Source organism: Camponotus floridanus, unplaced genomic scaffold (genome assembly GCF_003227725.1).
Source record: "Camponotus floridanus strain SB8 unplaced genomic scaffold, Cflo_v7.5 scaffold11, whole genome shotgun sequence".
NCBI lineage: Eukaryota > Metazoa > Arthropoda > Insecta > Hymenoptera > Formicidae > Camponotus > Camponotus floridanus.
Window position 1 is genome coordinate 2,419,512 of NW_020229226.1, and position 14,874 is coordinate 2,434,385.

General features: G+C 34.0%; 1 protein-coding gene across 5 annotated transcripts in view; it reads right to left on the reverse strand.

Moving 5' to 3' along the window:
• Positions 1-14,874, reverse strand: part of LOC105255590 (tensin-1) — a 162,931-nt gene that overhangs the window by 106,497 nt on the left and 41,560 nt on the right. The window lies entirely within an intron of this gene.

A 14,874-nucleotide genomic window follows, 5' to 3' on the forward strand; every position in this document is an offset into this window, starting at 1 on the left:
TGTTAAACATGCGTTCATCAATAAATACATGGTTGCTTAAATGACTTATAAATGTAATGCATGTTTATATATTATATCTGAATATTTATGATATTTTTATTAGTCTGTCGTTATTTATTAATATTCCATTCCGTATAAAAGGGAATCTACACTTGCGTCTTGATAAACACTGTCATATTAATGTTATATAAGAGTAATAAAACAAAATGTTACAAGTAATATACATAAGTATTACTGATAAGTTATTAATTAATTGTCAATTCCAATATTATTGTATACTATTATATGACATTATTATATTCCAATACAATTGATTCATAGAATCGATGATAGAATTGGTCATTAAATGAATAAAATAAATTATATGTATTTAATTTGTAAAATTTACAATTTGATTTATATAGAAATATCGATTTTTTTGCTTCAAATAGGCCGTATATAAATGAATTATTTTTAATATTTATCCGCTTAATTTTAAATAATCTATTTATATTCTAGTTTACTTGAGATTATATTAGAAATTAAACTGAGAAAGAAGAAATATATTTTGAATCTTATGTTAATACATTAATATCAGTCTTGGGTATTTATTATTAGTGCAATGAACGATGTTTATAGAAACTTTACATGATCCGTCTCTACTGATCCGTATTTTAATAGATGATAGGAACTTAAAGGAAGTAAATACAAGTTATACAATTTATACAAGAGAATGTAAATTCATCAAAAGTATATCATAAACATAAATATCTTTAAATCGATGCAAGAAGTTTACTTACGACGAAACGTCAGAATGCGGCGGACGTTCGCAATATTGCGGGCCCAGCGATGCGAGCCCATACGATTAATCACATAACAAACCGAGGATCAGCTCCGCTTAATCACTACTCCGAAGATCCTCCCCCTTCTCTCTTTCTCTCTCTCTCCCTTTCATTTTGCACGCGCGTTTCGCGGCAATTATAATTATTCTCATGTGTGGCTTTTCTGCGGTCTCGGATAGAAGAGGGCTCTCGAACGGACGGTCGGCGCATAAATTGAGAAAACAGAACAGCCATTCATTAGGATCGCGTTTATCCTCGGATATGCTGCCGGCGAAACGCTCGCCTCTATGACTCCGGTACGACGGTCAACCTGTTAACAGTACTTAAGCCGGTGCACGGCACTTCGTCGGGAGAGGCAGTTCGCAAAGTTATGCGCAAATAAGCGCCCGAGGCATACCGCATCCTCCGCAAAGCGCAGCCTCCGATTACGGACACGCGATGCGCGGGCCCTTCCTCGAGAGAGAAGTGGATACCTCCGTCTTTTCACCCACGATCGATCAAAGCCCCGCAGAGGAAAAACGCAGATTTGAATACGAGTTACGATGCCGACGAATTGCGCTCCGTGAAGCACGAACGAGTGATCGCGCGCACACACACATAAGATAATTTTACATACGTACAGGTAACTAAAAAAATTTCACATAAGGAAATAAATTTCCTTGGAATCGAAATATTTTAACCGAGATAATAGAGCATAAAATACATATTGTAAAAAAAGTTTTCACAATGGTTTGCATTGTATTTAAAAGGAAGTCACATTTTAAAGAGAAAGAGAAAAGTTAATAAAAAATGAAAGAGAAAACAATTTTAATTCATACAAAACCAAGCGTGTATGAGCATATACTTCGTTATAATTTGCGAGAGCTCACAAATGCATATAAATGCTCACGCACACGAGCGTTTTCCTGACTGCGGATATTTAACGGGTTTAATCATCGCACGTGCAATGCAGTGCAGCAATAAAGCGAGCCACGTAATTGAGACACGAGAAAAACGCGTCGTTCGAAGGGGGCGAGATCCTTGGTTGAAATTTGCATTCCGTTGTCGATGTATTGATTTTATTGCATACACACACGGCGCACTCTTTTTTATCAATTCTCTCTCTTTCTCTTTTTCTCTTCGAGCGTCCGAGAGTGAAACGCGTTGACGGCCGAAGCAAAATTATCGGGCAATTATTTCGTAATTATCAGTTTTACGATGTCGCGAGATTTCAGTTTTACACGTCGTAAATTATTATGTTATACAAACTCGAAGAACAACAGTCTTCCTTATTGATCATTATACGACGCGACGCTTTCCTCACTCATCATCATCGTAAACGTAAGTCGCCACGTGTTCATCCTTTTTATCGAACGATAAAACACACTGTTGCCCATTGTATTTTGCTCCGAGTCCTTGCCAAGTTTGATCTATGGACACTGCGTTTGTCGAAATTACTTCTTGCTTGGTTTCTCGTGTAATGATACCATAGCTATATATTGTTACATGCATTTTGTTGTCGTAAAAGTTGATTTATACGACACAATTGAAACTCCTATATACGTATAATATAAACTTGGAGATAAATATAAATTTCCCATGAATTTATTTGCGACTTGCATGAATTTATTTTAATTTAACATATTAATCTATTTAAAAAAAATTAATGTAAGGAGGAGAGAGAAAGAGAGAAAAAAATAACTCAATTATCAGGATTTGTCAAAATTCGAAGAATAGATTTAATACTCTTTTTCTATCATGAATTTTATAGTTTTGCATAAATTTTCCACGTAATTATTTTTGCATCGGTTTCTCGAATGTAGAATATCATATTTGGCAAGTACGTTATATTCGAAAAATAATAAGCCTCGCATTAATTATCATGACTGAAAACTATTGTACACTTCTCAGAGATCACGGAGGAATCTAAACGAAATAAATGTAGCAGATGTAAGACGATTAATAGCAACAAGGATACATTAAAACGATGCTTTTGCAGAGCATATTTCTCATCATAAATTAAGAAAAAAATAACGACACGAATGTAATATGCGTTACACTGTTCAAATATCGTTCCTTGAGAACAAAGATTATATACTTATTATGATTAGTGTATCTTAATTGCCAGATTCATTAGTACGTTGAGACCTTTGACATCACTAGATAAAGCACCGCTTTTGATCATTGCGCTACTAATTGATCTTTAATCTCTGCACAAATTGGCGAAATTATATGCGATCTTTCTGACATGCATGTCGCTCTTACAACTTTCAAAACTCAAGATATTTACTTCATCGTAAATATTTATTTGCACAGTCAATTATCATCTTTTATTTTTAAGCAACTTAAAAATATACATATATAGTTTTTTATGTGTAAATATAAGCTATATTTTTTAAATATATATGTTTTAAATAAATTCTGCAATCAAGATAAGTTTTCCCTTGCGATACGTGGAATTCGTTTAATGAGCGAGCTGATTTAGGACCACATCATGAATAATCCACCTTGCCGCGGGTGGATAATAACTATATTTCATAATAGATTCGGTGAATCGCGCGATATATCATGTAACGTGTAATTTCAGCGTTGCATATGTTCAATGGACGCAATACGCATATAAAATGTGCGGTCTAGCACAATTTGTGATAAATGCGTACGACGATCCAGCCCGTTTTAATAAATTCAAAACGAATCATCAGATACAGTTCTAACTTTAAGCGGTTTTTGTTTCATTAAATCTGGAATGCTTTATTACAGTTTGATAATAGATTATGAGCAATATTATATTTTAATAATTATATTATTGGATATATTTGTCTCTCATACATAATTATATATGTTATTATAAAAATTTAAACTTTTTTATATTTAAAAATAATACTTTCGTAATAAGAAAAAAATAACAGGAGAGAAAATGAATTGAATAGAAATATGTCTTAATAAAAAGCTAATATATACATATATTAATAATAATATATTAATAAAAAAATATTAATAAAAAAGTATAATAAATTTTAAAACTTTAACGTTAAAGATAACGTTATTCACTTATAATTATTATAAAATACATTATTAAATAACGTTAAACAATATTTTATACGTTATTAATAACGTATTTAATAACGTTAAACAATATTTTTAATCTTTTATAGTAATAAATTTTCATAGATTTTTATGTTTTGATTCGAAAGCAGTGATTTTTTTATATCAATTACGGTAAATGTATTGATCTACCAAGACGCAACTCTCGAAGATATCCCGCTGAGCGCACTTAAGCTGTTCCCAGTTGAGTTATCATGTTCTAATTAAGAAGTATAACTTGTTTCACTAAATGAACAAAACTAAAGGTGGAAAATAGAATTTTAAATTCCTAAAAAGATTTCTTCATAAAAAAACTTTAATCCTACTTGATGTTATAATTATGTTAATTAAATTTTTTTAAAAATAACATTTTCATTAACCTTCTTTTATGATGAGACTTTATTCGCCGTTATAAAAAAAGATCCAAGGTCCGAGTTCCGCAGTTTTATTTTAGCATAACCAGAACCTCAACCTGGAATCTATTTAGAGATCTTCTTTCTCTGATCAAATATGGAACTCATGCTGAAAGTGAGGAGCTTATACGGGTTCAAAGCTCTGGTAAGCGATTCAAGTGGCTTTCAAGTGCGCTTTCTCTATCGCGATATCATGTAGACCAGCGCGAGATCGTTCGAAAGAAAACGAAAAGGTTCGAGCGACGAGAGGCGAACGCGCGAGTTCGAACAGAGCTGGCTTTGTCGCGTTTGCGCTTGCAAACGAGTCGGAACACTTTGATTTGCATTAACCGCGAAGATACAAAGAGGAGAACGCGGCGTTCTCTCTATCTCCCTCCCTTACGAGAATCAGCCTCCTGCGCCTTCTATTTCTCCGACAATTTTATCTTCATAGTTTTTTAGGAGTATGTGATATATAGGAAATATATTTATGCGAGCTATTATTGGAGTAGCGGATAACTCTGCACATTTATCGTCTGTCTGACTAAAATACACATATGTAACTATTTTATCTCTTTTAAATTTTATTAAAGACAAACACATATCGTTAATATCAATATAATAGATTTTCGTAAAAAATAAGAACTATTAAATCATCATTTCACACAAGAGAGAGTATAAATATATTGATATAAAAATCGCTTATCATCTATGATTGAATAGTGTATGCAGGGCAAATATAAGACACGTGCTTTATTCTCACTCTCAATAATAATTCACATTGGTCTAAGCGATCGCCATCTGATCATCCTTGTTCGACTGTCGCGACTGATCGCCCTGACAAACGATTCACCAAGGTGGCTAGTTTGCGTTGGCGAGGAAGCGGCATTTAAAAAAAAAGCGAACATGCGATTCAGAAACGAGGCTAACGTTCGCAACGACAAGATCTCCGCTCTTATGGCGATTCGTGCACAGCAAGCGCCTTGTATCGCCGCTGGCATGTAAACGTGTCTTCGCTCGAGCTTGCTTCCTTGAGAGCATCTCCGCGATCGCACGGAAGTGACGCATGTAACCACTTAAAAAAATAATCTCGCAACTACAGCAACAATTTTCTGGCTATGAAAGATTAATTGAGATAGATAAATGATTAGCAAATTCTGTAATATCGCGTATGTTTTGTCATTTAATCATCAATTTAAGCGATAGAGGTAGAATTTATATCTAAATTGTTAATTTAGACAGAGTCTTTTTATGCGGTGTCTATTTATGTTGAGGCATAATTATATTTATTATAAAGTTTCTCACAAAGATTCTAACTGTAATATTGAAATTCATATTTATCCAATGCAATAATTAATATTTGACAATGGAATCTAAATTTGCCAGAAGCTTATTAAAATTATTGTTGCTGTTCTAACAGATACAAAAAATAGTGACAAATTTGTATGACATCTAGAAATCTCTTTCACGTATCATCTCAAATCAGTAAAACATTTATTTGAATGAATTGATATGAAGAAGGATGTGAGGACGAGGAAAAAGCTGCAAAAGGAAAAGATAGCGAAACGCACATTCGCTTTATATTTGCTAATATACCTTATCTATACTACTAAAAGGAGAGATATATATATATTTTATATATCTCATATATAATATAATCTCAAATCTTAAAATCTTCATAATTTTATCGAGAATGAAAATTAATCGTCGTTATGCGGGAAAATGAAGATCGTCACCTCAAGTTATTATTTCCTGTAATCGCTGCGTACGCGAGGCGAAATAAATTTCAAGGTGAGCGCGGCGTGATTGCATCGCGAGCATTCATGGCTTAACAAATTGCGGGAGCGTGCGGCGAGGAGGGCGGAAAAGAATCCGGGATCCGTGCCACGCGGAGCGTGGCGATTTTATATCTGATGGCGTACTCGTGTCCTGTGAAGCTTCACGAGGTGTGGCGCCGCCCGCTCCGCAATAACGCGCGATTGATGGCGAGGGAGCCGTGACAAGAGGAAGCCCACGGAGGATCGAGAAGGGAATCGAGCATCGACAATTAATTAATTAATAATTTATCTCTTATTGCCAGTAGATAAAATATCAATTCCGCGTCGTGGAAGCTATTTAATTAATCGTTGACTAGATTTTTATCCGGCGTTTGATCTACCGGAGAAAACTTGTTACATATATAACAAGTTACGCACTTCAGAGGCGATAAAGCCGTTAGTTAAAACTGGAAATATTATTTCTGATATATTATTACCTATGATCGCGTGGGCCACGTTGGCGCGCGATCCCTTTGTTTTTATATTGTTGTGTTGTGTTTTAGCGGGGAGTTCGATGCCGACAATGCATTCTCGACTGTAACTTCACCTTTGAGCACGGCGATAATTCACCAAGTCACTGTACAACCATTGGCATTCCGGATGTGACGTTATCGGTACAATAAAAAAAGAACAATAGAAGAAAAGAAGAGGAAGAGATTGAGAATAAAGATATCGCACAGAACGGAGAAATGTATATGATGGAAGAATAAATAAATATATCCACACAAGAGAAGGATAATATAATATACGTATTCCTTGTAGCAATATTATCATCAGATTGTCACGATTATTTTCATTAAAAATTACAGTATGCAATTTTACATTTGGGAAGAAATCAATATTTTGAAATATCTAATAATTTCAATTATTGATGAATTATTGATTTCAATTTTTGATAATTTGATCAAAATGTTTAATTTACTTGGCACTTATAAAATTTTATTAAATTCGTAACAATATTTAGTTTTAGTGTTTAATAAGAGTTGTCGCATAAAAAATATTTTTTTTTCTTTTAAAACGGATTGTATAGTTATGGCGCTGGTCGCATAATTTTACCGATAGTTTCCATCCGCCATATCGCAATTCCACCGTGGTCGAATCTCCGATGACATCGGAATTACGACGAGCGAACGGGGGGAATGAGAAAACGAAGGTCGTGGGATGAAGATTAAGGAAGGAATGGGCATGGCCGCGTGATTGGTAATCCCTTCGGCCGGTAAATCCGGCATGGAAATGGAACAGAACGCACATTCGAGAAACGATATTCGTTATTCATTGGGTGCCTGAACGTGCGTGAGTTCACGCAGGCTGACGTGCGTTAGACCCGTGCGATCACGCGCCAATAAATTTCCATTTAAGGCCCTTCGTTGTTCGACTCTCGCGGACTCAGGTATTGAGTTTCACGGTGAATTTCATGACACGAAATTTTGGTCGCTCGACAGGAGACCGATGTTATTTTGCCGACCTCGATGACGAGAATAAAATTTGCATTAAATTATTCTACTCTGATTGTCTCGAATACGATGAATTCAATTTATCATATATATTATCACGTATATAATTATCACGAACTTTTATATTTTATAAAATTTAATTAGCTGTCTTGCATCTTATTTAATTTGTGAGAATATCAATCAGCGATTGCATCTGTATTAATTAATTAAGTTTTATTATTAAAAAGATTTAATGCAAGGGTGATCTAAAATATACTTTTCCAAGAAAATCAATTTTAAAATAAAAAAAATTAAATTTCGATTAATTTTTTTAAAATTATATTGGAAACAGATTGCATTATCTCACTGCGTATAATCGAATCTACAATTCATCCAATGATAATGGAATACAAGATGGAAGTTGGTTCTTGGCGAAACATGGTACTTTATCACGCAATGCTCAGTCCATCTTGATCTTTTCCACGAACCACGAATTTCGAGATGCAATCCGTGCAACAAGGAAACCCAGGCGCTGGCTATTGACAATGAACTTGGATACCCCGCCTTGGGCTGATGAAGAGAAGGAGAAGAGATGCATCCTCACGATGCATCCCGATTGCGAGGTTGATAACGCGATCTTGCTGTACTTGACACACCACACAACGAGAGATTATGTTGCACGTGGTAAAATGCGGCATGACGGACGGCCGCGGCTCTATCTCTCGTGCCAACCGGTTTCCTTGCGGAGAAAATTTCGCGCTGGATTGCCCGGGATGTCCGCGAATTGAGGTACACGTGCGTCCATGATCGCGCCTGGGCTACCGCGAAAGCCAGCTGATCGCTGCGGGAGGATGGAGAGATTACATTACAACTTTGTGTACAACAGAGGAATGTTTGCCCGGGGTTTTTAGCCAAAGTCAGCGTTTCCGCACGCGCGATTCTCGGCAACGTCAGCCGCGTGTAACTTTCTCGCATGCAGAATACGTTCTGCGCTGTCAGAATGTTACAAATAGCATAAGTACATAGAAAGTTTCGAATGAAGAATAATTCTATCGAGAATGAAAATGTGTTCACGTCTACGTTATAATTAAACGTTACAGCTATTTTAACATGTTCTCTCTTTAGAAAATTCAAACAAATTAATGCAAAAACTGTGCAGAGAGAGATAAAAAATTTAGAATGTCTCGTAAAATTTCAAACTAAATTTAATAAAGACATCTATCGCTTCTATTTATAGTCCATAGAATGAAAAATTAATTTTTCTTTCTACGAGATATTACTGCAAAATGAATTGTGAAACGCATGGCAGGCTATTATTAGATTTGATAAATGGGACGATAAAATGGCGCAGTTTGCCTATTACATCGTTACTTAAGCGCGATAAAGATTATACTGAATTGCCAAAGACAATTAATCTATAAGCTCCTGAATTGGCCGACACTTGCAAATCATTATACGGCATCATTCAATATCGTTCACGATCATTCAACGTCACTCAAACGTAAGATAGACGCCGCGCGTGACTGTTTTCTTTATTTCGATCGCTTAAAGTCTTTTCTCTCCACCATGGCAGAACAAACTTAGTATACCCGTGTGTTCATCATTTGTCACGCATGGTCGTGCGCGGTTTTTGTCCTACGACTGAGTGAGATATGGACGTCTCGAGGAATCTCGTCGTTCTTTTTTTCGACATGTGTTCATTTCTGGGAACTTGGAACTTTTGATTCGTTCTTTGTCTTAACGCAATTAAAATTTTTAAAATTATTAAAAATTAAGTCGTAGTTTCTCTTATCAAAGAATAATGATAAATTTTCGGGAAAATTACATTTGGGAAAATTAAATGAAAAATTTAATTAACAAGAGGTTTAAATTAAAATAATTTCAGAGTCATATACTAAGTTTGAATTCTGTGAATTAAATTTGTTCCGTGCACAAACCGCGTAAAACGATATTTTTGGTCTTACTTGTTTCATCAAATTCACGTTTATATATTTCTGATTTTTATTTTGAATGTAATATAATTCTCTAACATATGAATATTTATATATATTCTCTCTCTATAAACATATGCAAATCTTACATATATCAACCATAAGTAATATTTGACTCCGATTTAAAATGCCCTACCGTATGACCCGCACGATGACCGTAGCGGAAGGTCAGCTATTTTTCAAAGTATTCCAAAAACTTATTGGACTCTCCATTCGATAATAAAATGGTTAAATCTAGCGAAAGAAATCAGAGTCGGATATCGCTGGTAATCCGGCGTCGTTTGTCATCGTTAGGTAATCCGTAATAATTCTCGACGACGGCGAGGAATCGCGTCAGTCGTATTTTCAGTGTACGATTTTGCGATTGGACTAAATATATAAAACGTAGTTATTACGCGAACATGACTTAAAAATAGATTAGCGAAACTGTTTTCGAGACGGGTCAGCGAACATATATCGCGAAATAAATTTCGCGCAATTGCAAAATATCTTTCTCTCTTTTTCTCTGTAAATATTTATAAAATGGTCTCGTCAAAACTTCATCGGACATGTAATATGCACATGTGTATCACTGTCGCCTCGAAATGCCATAAAGACGAAAGAGCGCCGGTCGAAAACACACATGTCGCTGTGGGGTTATTACTCGGAAACATCATAATCCTATATTCGACGCAGATGGACAAGGCACACATAGGAGGGTCACGTATAAATCTCTCCGGGCCCTTCGTTACGAACGCCCTCGATGTGCTCGAGGAATTTATTCATAGAGTCGGCGAGCCTATGGAGTCTTAATAAACGCGAAGCAGTTCCTTTTTGCTATTTTATGGTTACCCGAAAACCATCAAAATATGACAGTACCATATTTCAATTTTACGTTTCTTTCAAACATGTTACTATCTTGTAGCTCGTTATTATCGTGTCATTATCATACATCAATGCATCGTATCGTTTTCTACGACATACATAGCTTTTTGAAGCTTCTTTTTCTTGTTTTTACATGCTTTGTAATAGCAAATGAAATAAATCGTAGTTTCTTTTTAATTTATTATCGAGTTAAAGCTGTATAGAGAGTTCATAGCAAAAACAGCGACATATATCTGCGAATTTATCGAATTAATCCGACTTTCTACTTTTGCCGACGATCCTTTCATGCCATCTCTGCTATCGAAATAATGGAAAATTCGCCTTTCGCCCGCAAGTAATGCTGTATCGAAGCTTTCACAACGAGCTGTGCTGCTGCGAAGGTTCTTCGTAGTTTTAAGGGGAAAAGAACGTTTTACGATTCCACTCTCGTTGCTGGTACCGCCTTCAAAGAGAGATGAGCGCTCCACTTTCCCGGTTTTGACATGAAATGTTCAGCAAGTTCTTGGCAATCCGCTTGACCAACCAGAAACAGCTGTTACGAACCAAAAGTTTTAGGAAGATTAAAAAAGTAAACACAAACACACAACTGCCTTTTATCTTTTGTCTATTTATGCCAAAAGAAGAGCTGTTATTTTACAATATATATTTTTCTTAGATAAAACTAATCGCCAAAATATCGTGGAAAGCTTGAAATTTGTCGTCGACGATGCCATAAACAAATTGAGGATAAATTTTGAATAAATAACAAATCAATTTTCAAGATGTAGTTTTTAGTATTAAAATGTGTTCTTATGTTTACGATATAATCGATATAATAATTATTTATTATATCTTAATATTTAATTTCATGTTTACGGTAGTTAACCTTGTTATTTTATAATGAAGTATCTGATGCAATCGCTTGTCATAGTCTCGAGACGCGCACCTGTCGGATTTTGAACCGATGATGAAACATTTTCACGAGTCACTCATGTTAGAGACCTTTATATCTCATTGGCATTCCAGAGAAGCATAAAAGTAAATGCCTTCCAGATAATTTATGTAATTCATCAATCCAGTATTTTATTGTCCACGGTAGCTACAGTACATAGACGAATTGGACACGCGTTTAAAGTCATTTGATGAACAATTCGCAAATAAAGAGTAGCAAAGTCAAAAATGAATCTAATCTCCATTCAAGATGGAGCTGAATGGAGATGAATCTAATCTCCATTTAAGATGGATTCAAAAGTAATCTAATCAATTTTAAAAATTGATATAATCCATTTAAAAAAAAATGTAAAATATAAAGATCAATTTCTATTTATTAATATTAATATTAATTAATATTAATTAATATTTATTAATATTTATTAATATTTATTAATATTTATTAATATTAATTAATATTTATTAATAGATTTATTAATATATTTATTAAAAGTTATTGAAAATATTTATCAATTTGAATAAAGCGCAGAATCAAATAGCTGTATAAATCACATGCGGATGCAATGCCTGTTTCGCGATTCTTCGTTATATATACGCGGCGAGTTCTGAAGCTGGACGAGCTTAATTATTCCTGATCACCGAGCGGCGCGATAATTGAAACGCTCCCGAGGCTAATTACGGAGAATGCACAAGCGAGCGGATGGTTCATAACCCTGGCTATCCATCTATCTCGAATAGATATACATGCGCGTGCGATACGTCGTGCAACTCACAGGCACGCAATATTATTTTTATTTCATCGATAATGTTTTCGTCGCATTAATGCCAGTGATTATGTCACGGGTGCAATTACAACGCCGTGGTACGTAAGAACAGTTATTATCTTCTGGTCATCCAGTTTATGGCTGTCGAGTTCTACTGTCGGGGTGGGTTATCACAGGTTATTCCGCGTTGTTGCTTTTCTACTTTCGTTTTTGCAGTGTTATTGTGAGAACATCAATGGGAAGCTCATTCTCAATGAAAAAGAGAAGAGATTTTCTTGACGTTATATGTGTTATGACGCTTTAGTTAATAACTGTATTAATTATTCATTTTTTCAGTGATCATGTTTTTCTTTGCTCTCAATTATAAAAGTTTGAAATAATGATTATATAATAAAAATTTTACCAATTATTTTCATTTCGCCAAAACTGGCAAGTAATATTTCCACATAATATAATACTCTGTTATATTTCGACTTGACGTAAGATGTTGCTTCGTAAAAGTTGAAATATAAAATTGCATTAATTTTTGCGGAGTAATTTTTCCTAACTAATCTGACCGCTTGCGCTATAGAGCGGAAGAATTATTAGCGTCGTCTGCAAAAAGCTCCCTTATCTACGCAAAATCTCTCTTGCCTACTTTCTCCGTTGTTTATCTCGGTAGAATAGAGCGGCGTGGCCATGTAAAGCATTAGAGTCAGACAGCTGACCCCAATAATTTAATGCATATTACTGCCGGTTTATGCATGACGCGTCTTGTTTAACGCAGATAAAATGTCGGGTTGCAAGAAGAGGTTGACCGAAAGTAAAAAATAGCTCTTGAGGACTGCTGCGGTTTTCTCATAAAAAGTCTGCGACACGCGACATCGCGACATTTTATTGCGTTGTTAAATGTAAGTCTTCCCAGGTGTATCCAGGTGATTTGTTGCAAGCATGAATTAAACGCTTAGAATGAAATGTTATATACATTATACAGAATATAAGCGAAACCATTTCTTTTGCATAAAAGTTGCAGCTACGAATTTATATAAATTAAGATAGATTTCAATCTTTTGTTAGATTTCAACCTTTTCGATCTCATAAAATTTATTACTTTTATTGTTAGATATCAAAATATATTCTTAGATATTAGTATATATGTGTAATATGTATTAATTATTAATTTCTGTTATTTATTATTTCAAGCATTATTATTACTATTGCTATTGTCATTATACAAATGTATTTTCAAAAATAAAGAAGTAGCTAAGTAAGTAAATTTACTTTTTAAAAATATTTAATAAATAAATTTAGCTTCTTTATAATGAAAATTTAGCTTATTTAGCTTATTTAGCGCATTTCTTCAGTCAAATAATTTTTTAAAAACTTCTAATTCTTCTCACGTAGAATCCCTAACAGTTACAAGTCTGCAATCTCGCGCACAATCATATATAATAGGGTACAGAAAATTAAACATGAACGAATTAAACGTCGCGTACGTTCAAGAATCGAATGTAAAGTTACCTAGTCATGTACGAGGTATTATCGTGAATGGCTCGAGGTTAAAATCCTGATCATTACAGCGGAGTCATATAGCGTTTCATTAGAGTCGCAATGCGAAAATGTCGATGGTAAGATCTCTAATTCTCGATTAGAAATTGGCAGCGTTCTTAATGATTTATCGTTAATTAAATCTGCGCAATTCGATCTTCTCCTCTTTGTGTATTCTGCACTTAGACTTAGAAACTAGGCTTCATTCTTTCTTTTCGAAGCGCTCGATTGGCTTGATCATTTGAGTGATGCTCTATAAGATATATAGTGTCTTGGAAATATTAAATTAATTATTAATAATCGTTAATATTATTTTTTGAGTAATTTGAGATCGATTTGTTCTCAAGAATAATTCTTGAAAATTATTGATTTTTCAAAAAATATTATAATAAAATTTAATATAATAATAAGAATAATAAATCTTCAAAATTACTAATTTTTGAATTAAAATTCTTGGATGAAAATAATTAAATTTTCTTTTTGTAAAAATCATTCTTTTTTAAGAGAGACTAATAATGCATTTTACTGCATGATGCTTGCATAACTGGTAGCAACAAAGTATTTTTATGTCGACCTTGATGTTCGATATGTGCTCATGTGTACATAGAATATCATTAGCAAGGATAAGACCTCCTTTGTAATATTGCGCATGTTTCTTATCTAATATAACTATCTACTACAACTATATAGTACAATTAATTATCTGAGAATAAATTCTTTTTTCAACAAAAAGATTTTATTCTTTTTTATTAAATAATAATTACAATTTTTATGTCTTTTTTATTAAAACGCGTTAGTAACTATTTGGCAAAAACATGAAAATACGAAACAGCAATATAATAAATTGAATTATATTATATATAATATTTTACATTTTACTCCAAAAAAATTTTTTTTAATTGTTTAATTATGAATCTTACATCTCTTTTCTTATAACAAAAAATATCAATTATTTTCGAATAATCATCGACATTCTTCCGATAATCTAATCTTCAATGTTTCTATGCACACACACACACACACACACACACACACACGTGGAAAAACTCGTCAGATCATAATGGAAGGTTTTTATAGGCACGAAAGCAGATGTATTTCTGGTAAGATTATATAACCAGTATAAATAAGCGAACGAATGTAGTCTCTATAACGTGACAGCGATACGATAGAAACTTTCAAAGAAATCTAGATCTCCTTCGAATCACTTGGTTGCAGTAAACAACTTTTTGTTAAAATATGATAGGGAATTTTCAACAATTTTTGCAGAAACAT